Source organism: Phacochoerus africanus, chromosome 3 (genome assembly GCF_016906955.1).
Source record: "Phacochoerus africanus isolate WHEZ1 chromosome 3, ROS_Pafr_v1, whole genome shotgun sequence".
Taxonomy (NCBI): domain Eukaryota; kingdom Metazoa; phylum Chordata; class Mammalia; order Artiodactyla; family Suidae; genus Phacochoerus; species Phacochoerus africanus.
In genome coordinates, this window is record NC_062546.1 from 34,982,205 (window position 1) to 34,994,244 (window position 12,040).

The window sequence follows — 12,040 nt, forward strand, 5'->3', positions numbered from 1 at the left end:
AGGAGAGGATTCTAGAGGAGTCCTTTTCAGAGCACAGCCGCCTTCTATTTGCATCAGGCTTTCTTTCCAGGGCCTGACGCACATGCATGGGCAACACCGTAGAGATTTTTGGTTTTTTGGCCACGCCCGCAGCATGTGGAAATTCTAAGGCCAGGGACCGAACCCATGTTACCGCAGTGACCCAAGGCCCAGCAGTGACAACTCCCGATCCTTCACTCGCTGCCACCTGCAGGGAATTCCCAACAGAGATAAATTTTTAAGATGATTTTTGCCGGGGGCCGCAGGCAGGTTTGTATTATCCGTATCCCATACAGAAGAAAATCAAGGTTGGAAACAGTGGGTAATTCCTTCATGGTCACAAGGCTCAGAAGTAGCCAGGCCAGAAAGCTGTGTCCTCTGACCCCAAGTAGCACCCTGTCCACTCACCCAGGCTGCCTGGAACCAGTCCCCTGAAGGAAGGTGAGTAGTCGGTCTGGTGCCTGTAAGTGGGGGCTCCTTTACACTCCCTGCCTCCGTGTTTCCCTTAAATATTTAAAATATTCCTGCTGCAGATCTGCTCTCCAGCTACAGTCAGCAGCATCTGCTGGGTGAGCTGATCTTCTAGCCTTTAGTAAGAGGAGAAAGATATTTTTTTTCCTTAAAAATCTCTTCTTCATTCCCCCCCTTCCCTTAAACCCACCAAATGCCAAAAAAAGAAACCTTCTCCAAGGGAGAGGAAAACACCTGCCCTCCTTTCCCAGGAGGAAACTGGAAATTTTCCAAATGTGGAAATGCTATCAATTTACTGACAATCTGTTAAGTACCACTAAAAGCAGGAGACTTTTGGTGACGGCCGGGCCGGCAATGTAATAAACTCAACTGCACCTGACATTTAAAAATAGCTAAATATTATGAAAGGTTTTGCTCCAAAGTCTCAAAGGATGTGTGTCATTTGAGAACGAATACTCTTCTTTGATACAAAGAAAACCAAGCACATCTTATCCTCTAATAATAAGAATAAAAATTTTGAATATGTTCAAATAACATAAAGGTCACAATTAACCCCAACTACTTATGGCTGCCAGTCTGCAAACACACCAATGACAGGCCTTTGATTTATTACTATTTAATGGAAAATGCAAATAATAACACGTGTTTATGTTCACACGTGGTCAGAATTTTTTCGGCTTTGGAGCCTATGAGACCAAAATGTGGCTTATGTTATACTAATAATACAGTTACATGTAGGCCTTTATTACATCTTTATGTGAGTCGGAGGCTTAGTCATTGTCCAGCTATATATACTACAAATCCAAATTTACTACAGATATACTACAAATCCAGCTAACATACTACAAAAACAATCTCTTTGGCACTGAATAACTTGAAGTATCTAACAAAATGGATCACTTGTAAAATGCCAAAACCACACCGTATTGCCCCAAATTATGCTATTGTACAATGAAAGATTTTGCCAAAAGATGGGGGGAGGGGCATTTTTTATCTATTAAGAACTGAGCTTTCCACTCCTCTTTAGCCTTAGCCAAACTCCTTCTGCTTTCTTCATTGTGGCTCTTCTGGTCCTTTACCCATCTTCAAGGTCCTACTTTAACCTTCCTCATTCTCAAGTGAGAACATCTCCCACATCGTAGGGAAAATAGAAACTAGCCCCCTAGTGAGACCTCCTCCTTCCATGTCCCTTCTTGTCAGCTCCAGATACATCTAAAAGCAGGATCTTCCATCCCCTCTGGTTCAGAAGGAAGGGTTCTCCCACTAACCCTGTCTTGAAGCTCCTCTCCTGTCTTTCCCTCTCCCTATCTCAGCACATTTCTCTTACAATTGGACTTAAGACACCTGGAAATAACCTGCCTAGTGCTGATAAGATGGAGCTATGAAGTCAGCACTTCTCAATGTGCCTTCCGTTCTCAAGGTGAACTCAGGTCCAAGGTGGCTCCTGAAGCTCCAGCCATCACATCCTACATCCATATTGCAGGCAGAAGGGTAAAAAGGGCTGAAAGTCTCATATGACATTTCTACTGACATGGCAGAACTTAGTGACAAGGCCACATGAAGCAGCTAGGGAGGCTGGAAAATACAGTGGGTTCTCTAAGAAACACCCTTCCTGGGGATGTTTTATCAAGGACATAGTACAGAATGAACACTGGGAGGCAACTAGAAATCTCTATGCACTGACTCATAAAGGCAGGATGGGTGGGGATGAGGGAAAACCCTTGTATCACTCGGGGTCCAAGCAGGAAGTAGACAGCACATCTGCTGGGTTTGATGGAATGAAGGCAGAGGGGAGTGCAGGGACCAGTAATGGTGGGTGGGGTGCCACTGGTGAAAGGAATCCTGAGAAGCAAGGGACAGATGAAATGGGGACCACTGGGGCCATGGAGGAGCCAGGAGCTGCCACCGCAGATATGCTATCTGACACACACTGTCTTAGGGTTCTCTTTGCTGACTGCTTTCTTCACCAGCTCCTCCTCCATGCCCCAGCTATCCTTTGCCAAGTTTCCCAGGATCCATGCCCATCCCCTGGGGCTGAGATCAACCACCATGACTTCATCTTACATCTTCACACTACAGCTTCCTTCTGAGCTAGAAACCTAATCTCCAAATGCCCATCAGTCCTAATGTGGCCACTCCACAGGCTTCCCAAATTCAACACACATCCAAAGATCCTTGTAGCCCCATCTTACTCCTTTATCTCCATCAAAAGATACAGGCAACTGATCACCTCTCAAGTTAAGGCATTTGGGAGCCAACCTCAGGTTTCTATCCTCCTTCTCCCTTCCCTCAACTGGTCACTACCTCCAGTCATGTTCATGCTGTCCACATCTCTTGAATACCTGACAGCTGCCATTGACAGGACAGGCTGCCTTAGCTCACCTTCTTGCCTAGAGGAAACAGTCTCAGGGTTAGTCTCCCTGGCACAAGTCTCTCTCCTGCCCATCTTCCACATAGCTACTGGAAACCTCTCTTTACATGAAATCCAATCTCAATGGATCCTGGCTTTAAAGTCCCCATGTTTGTTCACCATTTTGGCAGATGCAGAGCAGCGCATCTGAGACCATGGGCCTGGGAATCAGAGTGCTTCTTCACTGGACTTCTGGCTCGAACACTATCTAGTCCCCTGACCTTGAGCAAGTTTTTAACCTCTCTGGCTCAGTTTCACCATCTGTAAAATGGAAACAACCTAGCTCCTTGTCGAGCTGCTGTGGGGGTTAAATTATATGTATATAAAACTTTACACATATATAAAATGCTTAGAATATTGCCCACTGCCCTATTTTATATATATATATATATATGTAAAATGCTTAGAATATTGCCTGCTGCATAGAACATTTTCAACGAATGTTAACAATTCATTTCCATGACCAAAATATTAAGTCCAAATTCATGATTATGCTATATCAGGCCCTTATGGTTGGGGCCTAACATACCTCCTAGCCTTCTCTGTAACATCACGCTTTCTGATGTTCCATGATGGTTCCCTGCCTCTTTCATGACTTTATATGAAATTACCATCAGCATTTCCATTTTATCCCCAACCTCCTATCTTGCTGTGACAGCAATCTCTGCCATCTGATTTAGAAACATCCAAATCTTTCATTTCTTCAATTTATAACTATCTAAGAGCATCAGTCCAAAATCATGATGTTTATAATGTTCAAATAGATTTTAGCTCTTCTGAGAGTGAAATCTGGAGAGAAAACATTTGAGACTTTGATTCTGATTACCTATTCAAAAAGTGCCTGCACGCTCACAGCAGAGTGGGTCTCGGGGTGCATCTTGGGTTTGGACACGTGTTAGATGTGACGGTGGGAGCAGCAGAACCTCAGAAAAAGCATAACCTCAGATCCAATGGTAACAGCTTGATGTATATAAACAAAATCCCACATCGCTGTGAGCTCTCTGCTCTGAAATCAAAGGTCACCGTGTCATGGAACAAGAGCACAAAAAAGTTCAAGTGCTCAGGCCAATGAAACATTAAACAAGTGCACCTGCATTTTCACAGCAGCTAATTCCAGTGGGGATTTCACGTTGCTGTGGATACAAAGGGAGGAACAGCTCAGAGATACTTGTAAAGCAAGAGGTGGGGGATTAGAGTATCCAGGGAAATAAGTAAAAGGTATTGCATTTCATTCCATGCTTCGGGAGGACAGCTACAAAATTAGGTCTAAACATCCTTATCCTTCAAATAAAGAGGGTCATGTTGCCAATTTACCATGAGCATGATACAAGAAACATAAAACTTTTCAGGTTGCTTACCCTTCTGGGCGGTAGAAACCTGTCAACCTGCCAGGTGAATGCTTATTGTTTTTCATTGTTATGTTTTTGCTGATTTTCTCTCTATTTATTTATTGCCTTTTTTTTTAGGGCCACACCTGTGGCATATGGAGGTTCCCAGACTAGGGGTTGAATCAGAGCTGTAGCCACCAGCCTATGCCACAGCCAGAGCAACACACCATAGCCACAGCAATGCCAGATCCGAACTGCATCTGTGACCTACACCACATCTCACGGCAACACTGGATCCTTAACGCACTGAGTGAGGCTGGGGATCTAATCTGCAACCTTATAGTTACTAGTCGGAGTCATTTCCACTGTGCCATAAAGGAAACTCCTCTCTCTCTCTCTCTCTTTTTTTTTTTTTTGGTGGGTTGGGGGGGTGCTGGAACATAGCAAGGACAATCAAAGGAAGTGATTTGATTAACTGTTTTCGGTAATGCTTTTATTTGAACAAATAGGCAATGTAGAGGGCAAATAACCCACATCAATCTAAATGTTACAAATTAATTTACTAAAATCTCTGCTTTCCGAATTGTTCAAAACAATGACAAAGATATTTGCCACATGGCAGTAAATCCAGCTCAAGATAGATATTCAACCTAACTGCACCAATCAAAGAATAACTCAGACTTCATTTGGTCTTAATAATACCACATAATTTCACAGCATTAGTGATAAAGTGATAGGATTTAAAAGTTAGGAGTTATTAGGAGTTCCCATTCAGCAGAAATGAACCCAACAGTATCCATGAGGATGCAGGTTTGATCCCTGGCCCCACTCAGTGGGTTAAGGATCTGGTGTTGCTGTAAGTTGTAGTATAGGTTGCAGATACATCTTGGATCCTGCATTGCTGTGGCTGTGGTATAGGTCGGCAGCTGCAGTTCCCATCTGACCCCTAGCCTGGGAACTTCCATATGCCACAGGTGCAGCCCTAAAAAAAATAAAATAAAATATTAGGAGTTATGTAAACTTCCAATATTAGAAAAAATATAGGGCAAAACAAATCAAAACAAAACATTTATAACTATGAGGACAGAAACAATTAAGAGAATCTATCTACAGTTTCTCTTTGAACAATATCTAACTTCCTTCAGCAGTATTTTTTCTGCTTAGATCACAGAAGAGATTTTTGGACAACGTCCTTGACTACTGACTACATTTTTGTAGTGTGAGTAAAAATAACCCAGCAGCCGCATGCACGGCTGCAAAGGCCTGCCTGGTAACAGCCCACTCTGCCTCCAGGGGGAGACCAGAGGGTAGAGGCTTGTGTTCTAGGATTGTGGCTCCTCCAGAAGGGGTGGAGGGTTCATCCTGCACAGATGCCCTGCCATGGAAGACCCCACAGGAACCAGCATGGAGCCCAGAGAGACAGGCCAAGGAGCAAGTCTCATAAGCCTGCCTGAGTCCAGGCTTGTGTCCTAAAGGATGCTAAATCAACACTGGCCCCAACAAGAAGGTACGGTCCCCTGGCTGCCGTGACCCTGCATGCTCCGTGGATTCTCCAGGGACCTGGTGGCAGGGGAGGGGGCTGGTGTTCAGGGTAAGGGGTTGGGGCAAAGCTTTGGGGATTCGGGATCCCAGATAAAAATCATATGTACCTCTGTGTGAAAGTAAAACATACATCCTTACTGAAAAAGAGAAAGTGAGTGTCATGTCTGAAATGTCCATTGAACAAATAAGGATAAAAGTGGGGGAGTTTTAGGAGTTCCTGTCATGGCTCAATGGAAATGAATCTGACTAGCAACCATGAGGACACAGGTTCAGTCCCTGGCCTCACTCAGTGGGTTGAGGATCTGGCGTTGCCGTGAGCTATGGTGCAGGCCAGCAGCTACAGTTCCAATTTGACCCCTAGCCTGGGAACTTCCATATGCCTTGGGTGAGGCTGTAAAAAGACAAAACAAACAAACAAACAAATAAATAAATAAAAATGGGGAGTTTCCGTTAAAAAAGAAAAAAAGACTAAAATGAAACTGAGTTTTGCTTTATGACTAGGGGGAAACAGTTCCTGATGACTTCATCTCTTTATACATGAAGCAAAAAAGTCATCCATTTACCTTTGAGCATATACAAGATGTAAACACCAAGACGGCAGCTAGAAAAGACCGGTTGGGAAGAGAGGCGACAAAGTACCAGACAAAAATCTATCGTTCCCCAAGGATGGAGAAACAGAGCATCTTGGGAATTTTCAAGACAAGTGATATCACTTCCTCCAGGAGGGTAAAGAAGGGTTTGATGTTTGGACAAATGCTGGTGGTTAGGAAGCCTTTGTTAAGGCCATGAGGGCAGGTTTCCTCATGCTTGGCAGGGCTATCTTCTGGAGTCCTCATTCCTGATGGTGAATACTTTGCCCATGAAGCTCTGTGAAACGCTTTCTACCAGGTCCAATCCAGCAGGTAAATACTGTGAATGTGGGGTCATGACCTCAGCTGTGCCATATTTAATGCTACAATAATAACTACACCTGATAAAGCCCTGAAGTAATGAGAGCACTTACAAGTTATACGATTTGCTAAGAATTACGAAATGTGGTTTGGAAAACAAGCCCAGAAAAACTGTTCAGTTATGATAAGCAGTCCGAGGGAGAAACAGATTTCCTTACTGGTAAGGCTGCCAAGTTTGAGGAAATGGTTACTCAACGCGGCTGCATGTCAGAATTACCTGGAGAGTCTTAAAAATACACATTCCTGGGGCCCCCTCTAGCCCTGCTGAATTCTAACCACAGGAAGAGAGGCCCAGGAAACTGTCTTTTTATATAACTACCACCTCCCCACCCTTACTCCCAACCCCCCAGATAGCTCTGATGTACAGAACTGGAGTCTGCAATTTTCACACTATTGCTTAGAGCAAAAGTTACTTAACATTAACCCTGGAAGCTGGTTCACAACATTTTTCCTCACCACAATTCTTAAACTCAAACAGGTAATTATTATTATTATTATTATTATTATTATTATTATTATTATTATTATTATTATTTGGTCTTTTCATGGCGCACCGCGTCATATGGAGGTTCCCAGGCTAGGGGTCCAATGGGAGCTGCAGCTGAAGCCTATGCCACAGCCACAGCAACACCAGATCTAAGCCACATCTGTGACCTACACTGCACCTTGAGGCAACAACGGATCTTTAAACCACTGAGCGAGGCCAGGGAGCGTAGGCACTTCTTCATGGACACCATGTAGAGTTCTTAACCCGCTGAGCCACAACGGGAATTCCTCAAGCAGTTTTTTCCGAGCCCAAGCGCCTTACCATGCTGGTGGTGTTGGAAAGACTCTGGTCACCCCTTTGAAAGGAACTCTCCTCAGAGAACTATAGACAGAGACAGACTCTGCTGCATCTTGCACCGCGGCTGGGGCACTTCTGTTTCCCAGGGAGGATGGCTCCGGGCGGCTCTAAGGAAGACCCCTCCCTGAGTTTCCACCCAATATCAAGTGTGTAGGGCAGGGGGTGAGGGATGGGACTCCCTAACTCATCTGGCATGTAAGGACACCTCTATTCGCTTGTACCTGTTTAGAAGAATCCAGTTCACGGCATCCTAGCCTTAGTCCTCCCTCTGCAGGGAGGAGTGATTGTGACTGTTGGATCGGAGCGGAGGAGGGTGACAGGGTGTGACTGAGGTGTATCGTGTCCTCTGTCTTTTGGGGGAGTGAGGCTACATATGAGCATCCCAGGAGGGCTTGTCAAAACACAAACTACTGGGCTTCATTCCGAGTTTCAGCTGTAGCTGGTCTGGGGTGGGACCTGACAGCTTGCAAGGGATGTAGATGCTGGTAGTCCTGGGACAGCATTTCAGGAGCTGTGTGCGGTTCAGGGGTTCCAGTTGTGGCTCAGCGGGTTCAGGACCCAGCACTATCTCCCTGAGGATGTGTCTTTGATCCCTGGTCCCTCTCAGTGGGTTAAGGATCTAGCATTGCTGTGAGCTGTGGTGTAGGCCGCAGACATGGCTCGGATCTGGTGTTGCTGAAGCTGTAGTATAGGCTGACAGCTGCAGCTCCAATTCAACCCCTAGCCAGAGAACTTCCATATGCTGCAGGTACAGCCTTAAAAAAAAAAAAGAAAAAGAAAAAAGAAAAAAAAGAGGAACCACTGTCTTGGGAACAGGCAAGTGAGGGGTTTGAGTACTCAAGAAAGGAGGGTACAGTTTAGTTTCAGTTTCTGTGAAGGAAGTATATGATCCTATTAAATATTTGAAGGACATGAGTAAGGACATAAATATTTGTCTTGGCCTTTTTTTTTTTTTTTTTTTTTTTGCTGTGCCTGCAACAAGTGGAAGTTCTGGGGCCAAGGACTGAACCTGCACCACAGCAGTGACCCAAGCCACTGCGGTGACAAGGTCGGATCCCGCTGAGCCACACAGGCACTCCTTGGCCTTGTTTTAATGCAGCAGAATGCCTGGACTCGGGGCTGGGGGAGCAGTCAGAGCCCCCAAAGACTCACATGACAAATCCAAGGTTAATGGTGGAACAGAGGCCACAAGAATGTCCAGATTAAGATTTATGAACCATCCAAACATCAGAAAAGGAGCTGAGAAATGTGCATAAGAAATAGCCATAAGACAGAGATAGTCAGCTGGAGCCACAGAAGAGGCCCTTGTGACCATGGATGATGCCATAAGGCATCTGGGGGACCCCCTTGCGAGTCTGGGGAAGCAGCTAAAAGAGCCTTGCATACCCCAGCTTTCTCTAGAGCCCAGCAGTTTTGCAAAATGGAAACATCACTGGTATGTTCATAGCAGCACTATTCACAATAGCCAAGACATGGAAACAACCTAAGTGTCCACTGACAGATGAATGGATTAAGAAGGTGTGGTATATATATATATACAATGGAATGAATTACTCAGCCATAAAAAGAACAAAATAATGCCATCTGCAGCAATATGGTTGGAAGAAGAGACTCTCATACTAAGTGAACTAAGTCAGAAAGAGAGACAAATACCATATGATATCACATATCTGAAACCGAATATATGGCACACATGAACCTATCTACAGAAAAGAAACAAACTCAGGGACCTAGAGAACAGACTTGTGGTTGCCAAGGGGCAGGGGGAGGGAATGGGATGGACTGGAAGTTTGGGGTTAGTAGATGCAAACTATTGCATTTGGAGTGGGTAAGCAATAAGATCCTGCTATATAGCAGAGGGAATTATACCTAGTCACATCAGGTGATGGAACGTGATGGAGGATAATGTGAGAAAAAGAATACGTGTGTGTGTGTGTGTGTGTGTGTGTGTGTGTGTGTGTGTGACTGGATCACTTTGCTGTATAGCAGAAATTGACAAAACTTTGTAAATAACTATAATAGAAAAAATAAAAATCTAAAAAAAGAAAAGAAGAGCATAACCCTCTTAAAAAAAAAAAATCACATGGTGTGGGGCTGCTGGCTTGGTCCTCCGGATATTAAACCAGAGATGGTGGCTGTTCTAACCATGTCTGTGCCAGATGAAGAGCTCACCCAAGGCGCAGGTGCCAATACTGCTGGGCACGCCCCTGATTCACCCCTAGTCCTTGGGGAAGAGGGCACCTCCCACATTGCTCTCTCCAATCAGCTCTCTCATTGGGAGGACAAGGCTCCGCCTCCCAACCATATATATGCAAATATGAGCAGGGCGGACAGTCAGTCTGGCAAGTACTGGGCACTTGGCCTTTCTAGCTGCTCTGCCCTCCTGCCAGTGTGGGAGGAGAGGTGGTGCTTTCTCACTGCACATGTGTGGAAGCGGGAGGATCAGAGGCGTCCGATGGTCTACCTGGGCCCCATCAGTCATGGCATAGCGCTAGCTCCACCCCAACTCAGCGCTTTCTGGTTCCTAACAGTGGCGTGAAAACACAGACCCCAGCCTCCTACCCCTGGTTTCTGACTCAGTGCTGACAGGGTGGGCCCTGTGCTGGCATTACTAACAGGCTTTCAGGTGACGCTGAAGGTGTCTAACTTTACCTCCATCCCAAAGAAGAAATCAAGTATCTTCTTCCAGCAGAGGTTTGGGAGGAGGGAGTGGAACGCCTGGGTTCTCTCTAGGGCTGCGAGGATGCCCGGGGAGAGAGGTGGCTGGGAGACCTCCACACAGTCTTCCTGTCTGGCCTCGCTTGCCTCTGCCTTTGTCCAGGCCCACGGGCCTTATAAAGGGCAACTGTGTGAATAGTAAGAAAGGAGAACAAACACAAGAAACCAGGCCAGCAAGGGGTCCATCCGCATCCCAAGCAAACAGTCCTGCCATCCCAGTGTCACCCCTGAGTGTGGCAGCTGCGGGGACAGGCTGGAAGCACAGCCCAGGGTGACGACATGGACAGGAGCTGCTGGGTAAATACCCAGCTTCCTCAGGAACAAAGGGGCTGCTCCCAACCGTGCCCTCCGAGGTCCCGGGTGGGCGACACTGAGCCTCGTTGCCCACAGTGACTGGAAGGCTCATGCTTTGGGGCTTGGCTGGCACTCCTGCCTGTCCCATGTCACCTGCTGGCTCAGGTGGTCGCCAGGGATCACTCCCAAATAAACTACTTGCAAAAATTCTTTGTCGCCACCCTCACAGGAACGCAAACCAAGACAGGTGCCGATGTTGTCATCTGCAAATGATCTGATGGCAGAGGATGGAGGCCGAGTGGGCAAGTCTGTTCCTAGTCTGTGTGTGTTTTGTGGGATCGAGAAGAATCCAGTACCTACCTAATGGCCTTTACCCCAGAGACCCCCAAATGGCAAAAAAGCTGACCCCCCCAAATCCTGATATTCCTCAAAGAGGTTTGCTTTTCTTTTGTTCTGGGGAGTCTCCAACGTGAGTCATAGGAGATGAGAAAGTTATCCTGAAGTGAGTGGATAACTCACTTATGAGTTATCAAATGTGAACAGTTTCAGTGAGTGGACAGTTTCAGTAAATGAAGAGACTTCGTTTAACCTTTGTTATAGGCAGACCTTGGAGATACTGCAGGTCTGGTTCCAGACCCACAATAAAGCAAGTATTGCAATAAACTGAGTTGCATGATTTTTGTTCTGGTTTCCCAGTGCATATAAAGTGATGTTTACACTACAATGCAGTCTGTTTGGTGCGCAACAGCACTCTGTCTAAAAAAACAATGTAGGAGTTCCCGTTGTGGCTCAGAAGAAACAAATCTGACTAGTATCCATGAGGACGAAGGTTCGATCCCTGGTCTTGCTCAGTGGGTTAAGGATCCGGCATTGCCATGAGCTGTGGTATAGGTTGCAGGCGCAGCTCAGATCTGGTGTTGCTGTGGCTATGGTGTGGGCTGGCAGACACAGCTCCGATTTGACCCCTAGCCTGGAAACCTCCACATGCCACTGAGGACATATCCCTAAAAAGACAAAAATAAATACATAAATAAACAATGTACACACCTTAACTCAAAAATACGTTTTTGCTAAAAAATACTAGCCATCATCTGACAATGCAGGGTTGCCACAAACCTTCAATTTGTTAAAAAACAAACAAACAAAAAACTATATCTGTGAAATACAATAAAACCAAGAGGTACCTATGCATTTCAATAATGGAATCAGATTAGGAATCCTGCTTGTGACCGGGAATGCCAGGGGCAACTCTGGGTCAGTATTTTCTGGAGGCAGAATGTCAGGTCACCTGCCTGGGGAGGCTGTGCCTCTGAGCCTGACTGTCCCCCCACCCCACCCCCAGGCCATCAGAAGGGCCTCTACATCCACCCCAGCAGGCCCCCAGGTGATGCCAATGGAACATGATGGCAAGATGTGACCTGCTCCCCAGCACGTGCCACCAGCCACGCCGCTGGCAGGTCCCTGG

At 45.9% G+C, this 12,040-nt stretch overlaps 1 protein-coding gene across 1 annotated transcript in view; it reads right to left on the bottom strand.

Annotated features, from left to right (window-relative positions):
* The window catches only part of CFAP61 (cilia and flagella associated protein 61), a 255,401-nt gene that overhangs the window by 93,495 nt on the left and 149,866 nt on the right, over positions 1 to 12,040 (bottom strand).